Source organism: Octopus bimaculoides, chromosome 1 (genome assembly GCF_001194135.2).
Source record: "Octopus bimaculoides isolate UCB-OBI-ISO-001 chromosome 1, ASM119413v2, whole genome shotgun sequence".
Taxonomy (NCBI): Eukaryota; Metazoa; Mollusca; class Cephalopoda; order Octopoda; family Octopodidae; genus Octopus; species Octopus bimaculoides.
In genome coordinates, this window is record NC_068981.1 from 28100129 (window position 1) to 28105197 (window position 5069).

Sequence of the window (5069 nt, forward strand, 5' to 3'; positions counted from 1 at the left end):
ATATATACATACGTTTGTACATGTGTGTGTGTGTGTGTGTGTGTGTGTATTGCATGATTTTGACTATTCGTATTGTGAAACCACAATAAATCTTTTTGTCAACTTGATTTGAATTGTTTATGTGGTGGGTGTCTGGTAAGTAGCTTGCTTCCCAACACATGGTTTCGGGTTCAGTCCCACTGCGTGGCACCTTGGGCAAGTGTCTTCTACTATAGCCTCGAGCAGACCAAAGCCTTGTGAGTGGATTTGGTAGATAGAAACTGGGAGAAGCCCGTCGTATATATATATATGTGTGTGTGTGTGTGTGTGTCTGTCTGTCTGTTTGTTTTTCTGTTCGTGCCTGTCCCCCACCATCGCTTCACAACCGATGTTGGTGTGATTACGTCCCTGTAACTTAGCGGTTCGGCAAAAGAGACCGACAGAATAAGCACTAGGATTACAAGGAATAAGTCCTGAGGTCGATTTGTTTGACTAAAGACGGTGCTCCAGCATGGCCGAGGACAAATGACTGAAGCAAATAAAACCATAAAAGAACAGAAGAATGTGTTTGCGAGTTTTTATGATTGCAAAGGAATATGTATGTATATGTATGTTATTGTGATTATGTATATATGTTTGTTTATCTACTCTACATACATGAATATACCGGATTCATACATTAGGAAATACGTATAATAATTAAATTAAATCTCTATTTACCTCACACAACATGCCGTGTTTCGATTACAAACTCAACGTCATCAATTAATTTTCATTTGTTATTTAATTTCCTCTGTATATATTGTGTTCTTTCTTATACATAAATGTTGATAACTACATATAATGAATATTTGCATTGCCATTTTATTTTTCCCAATATCTCTTACTTTGTGGTTCCTTTTTATATATAGAAAACGATTAACATTGTTACACCTTAGTCTTAAATGGCCACTTCACAGAGAAATTGATCTGATCATTTATCTTACTATATGAAAATTTGTAATTACACATTTAGTGCAATTGAATTAGCCGGCACTCACAAGTGAGCATGGCTTGCTAACATGTGCTATACTTTTGTTTTAGTTGTTTATGGTGTCCGCCTTCAGTTTAATTGCGCAAGCTTTAAACTGGCCTGTTCAGCCGGAACATGTTTAACACCTTCAAATTTGAACGGAGCAGCACTTCTTTTTGATCTCTCACTTTCCTTTTCAAACAAAACTTGAAATAGTTGATGAGGACTTGGCCAAAAACGAAGTCTGTCTTTATACCTTTCAAATCTGGTCCACCATATATTCTCCTTCGCCAAAGCTACCAGATTGATTTAAAAAACGGCTTGTCCTTCCTGGCTAAAGGGAGGTGACATACGATCTATACAGCTGACTCACTTGTTAACAAGATACGTTCTGCACGTGGAAACAGTAGTTCGACATAACTCAACAAATCAACACTGTTCGGGTATTGATCCAATGCGTGCAGTTCAGTCTCATCGATTTCTGCGCATTTCGCATAGTCTAATGGCACATCCAACCAACAGTACATCCCGGTACCATGGCCAGGGTAGGGATTTCTGGAAATTATCTATGGTTCCCAGCCCGAAATTCCTCCGAAACAGACCAGCTGATTGGTTTTCGTAGACGCCCAAATTATCTCCGCGTATTGCCCTCTATAGAGCACAAACATGGGACTTTCAGCGACAAAATCATCCAGCTGGAAGAGATCTGTGAGAGACTGACAACATTGCGGATGCCAAATGGTCTGTCACAGTCGTTGCCCGAAACAAAACTGGCTGCACAAAGAGATGAATTGTAGAAAAACTCGTTTGACAAACGGCGATCACATATGTTCACCATCAATAAGTGTATGTCATTTCTTCTGTGCAAAATAGTATCAGTTGGTTGAAAGACCTCGTTGAACAGTTTTTTTTTTTCTCTCACGTCTGGTGAGCACTTCTACTCTTGTCTATATTGGATGGTTGTTCACTCTCCTGAGTTACTCCACTCTTTGACAGGTTTGTTTTCATTTTGCATTGAGTCCAAAAACTTATATTCCCCACTAGGCAATCTTGGTGAAGTTGCCTGTTTAGTCGCCAACGACCCGATCATTCAACACTTTGTACGGGGTTACATATTATCATACATACATATATACATACATACATACGTATATATATATGTATATGTGTATACATATATATGTATATGTATATATATTTATGTATGTATGTATGTGTGTGTATACATATGTATGTATGTTATTGTTCAGTTTTATTTCAAGATGTCTTGCCAATAGAGAAGGAGCCAGTTTCTAACCTAGATCCAAGGCTCCTTCATTGGAATTTCAACAACATCAACAGGATATTTTTGTATGCAGATTTGTATGTTTTGTTTTATGTATGTATTCTCATGCGTATAGTTGTATGCTTAGACGTCCTCATATTTACTTAAATGATAAACTTCTGGAATGTTTTACAGATTTTTACAGTTCCATTGATTGCTTGGATCTGTAGTCTTCGAATCAGCTTTTGACTTTCTGGTTTTGGGGAGGTTAATTAGGCAGTGTGTTACATATCCAGTGCCATAATAATTACAGGTATAAACCTAAATTTGTAACCTGGATAGAGTGGTTGTAGATTCCTAAATAGTTCAGCAGAGGTATTTTCTTTTTCGCTGATCTTTTTTCTGCTGGGCAGCTGACCTTCACAACTACACAAAGTTTCTCTTCTCTATCTCAATTTACTATGACAAGTCTATTATATTTACATACTATTCAGGTTTTCACTGGGATATTCCACCAGTAGTCTTTATAATGAGTGGCTATGGTTTCTACCTTATTGTAGGTTCTATTTTCATTTTGCTTTTGGCTTCGAGGTTATCCTTCCGACGGATCTCATTATACACTGTCCTAGCTACATCATGTCTCATCGGCAGATTATACCGTGATGACATTTTCGGACAACTGCTTATGATATGGATGATATCATCGGCGTTAACTCCACATTTTGCATCGGTTATCACATTTTCCTGCGTCTCTGTCCTTTTTGTGCATCAGTTGTTTGGCTGATATTTCCTGTTCCTGGATTGCAAACGCATGCCCTTCAAAGAGGGAGATAGTAGTGCGGTTGTTTGTCCATAATAGACTGCTTTGATAATCAATGTTACTATCATCCCGGAGCTTTCTGTAACATATGCATGGTTTTCTGCTGATATACACTCATCCTTTCATCTGATACGTTGCGGTAGAGTCGCGTGGCATCTTTGGGCATGTATTCAAGATTATCAGGCAAGTAGTGCTGTTTCCAAGCCTCATGATATTATTAGCCCCATGTACGCAAACTTGGTCGTATGTATGTAGGTATGGATGGATGGATGGATGGATGGATGGATGGATGGATGGATGGACGGATGGATGGACGGAAGGATGGATGGATTTCCCTCCTTGTTTAAAATCAATTCTAGCATATTCCTGATTTCATATTTTCAGAAAAGCTACTCACTGCTATCTATTATCTTCTCATTCTATAGACGTGGCTCAATTCCGATGCTTATACATATCCTCTGATCGTTAAGATAACATTCTTTAAAAAAATCGTCCCCTAAATTCCATACAAATACTGCTCACTGAAAAATTGTTATTCACTCATTTTTGTTCCCTATTTAATTTTTAAAAAAATTTTTTGCGATGTTTTCACTTCAGTTCTCAAATATTTGCTTGTTCATTTTGTGTCACTTGTGGGAATATTTTTATTGATAAGTTTGCATTTTATTCAGTTAAACAATTAGCAAAACCCATATTTGTTTGCCACTACAAATTTCAATCAATTAATTCAAATATTTGTTTATTTATTTAAGTGACTGTCAGGTAAGTATTATGGAAAACTTTCTCTTCGTTCATATATGCTGGATATTGTTAGAAAATCTTTCTGTGACAGTTGCATTGTTCTCTATTTTGAATATGTATTGATTTCCTTTCGAAACGCTTTCAATTTCAAATCAGTTTTTAAAAAATAGAGTTAGTAAAACCCATATTCAGTGTTTGCTACAAACTTCTTTCCATAATCTCAAGCAACCGTTTGTTTGTTTATTTATTTAGAGAACCAGGCTTGATATCATAATTTGGTCCCAGGAGGAGACCCACATTACAAACAATTATGATTTACATAAACTGTTTTAAATATGAGCCTAAAATTACTCCGAATGTAGATTTCCTTGTAGTCAGTGACGCAGAGAAACGAGATAATTTGATGACCTAACCTACAATGTGGGCGTCTTGAGTGGATGCTTCGAAAAGAGAAAACATCACTAAGATAAGTGAAACATGAACCATATGCTATTCAGAAATGCTGATTTATAAGGATAAGATCTAAGGATCCACGTGTAAGAAGTTTGCACGCCTTAAGCAGTCCGTGATAGGTATAGAAACCAAAAAGTGGACAGTGTAAGGTCAGGAATTTCTTGGCGTTGAAGGTTAGACATTTTTTCCCATATCGAAGTTACGCGGAAATTTGATAAGGCGAAAGTTTCTGCAACTGTACGTTTGCATGCATAGGTACACGGATGTATATGTTTACGTGACCTAAATCAACGGCCATCAGTCCTAATGCCATCTATCCGCTATGAAATTCATACCTCGGCGTCTGCTAGTCCCTGTCTTTACCTATCCCAACTAAATATTTATAGCAACCATTCTTTCTCATTAACGACAGCAACTGTCTACTATCAACAGCTCTCTCTCTCTTCCTCCTTTTCTTCATTTCTAACAACTTTACACGACTCCCACTCCCTCGCCGTTTTCTTTCCTTACTTTTTGACCGTTTTATTCCTTCAAACGTTTGTATTTTCATTCTGTTCTTCTGGCTTCATCACTCATTTCAGTTCACATCTGCAGCGAGTTAACTTGGGGGTCCCAAGCGACAATGTAATTAAGATATTCTCGGCCCGATGAATCGCTAAGTTCAGTGCTCCTAGTTGTAATTATTACGTCAGAGGATCAGCTAGCCAAAAAGCATATGTAACCTCAATTTGGATATGTGTGTGTGTGTGTGTGTGTGTGTGTGTGTGTGTGTGTGTGTGTGTGCGTGTGTGTGTGTGTGT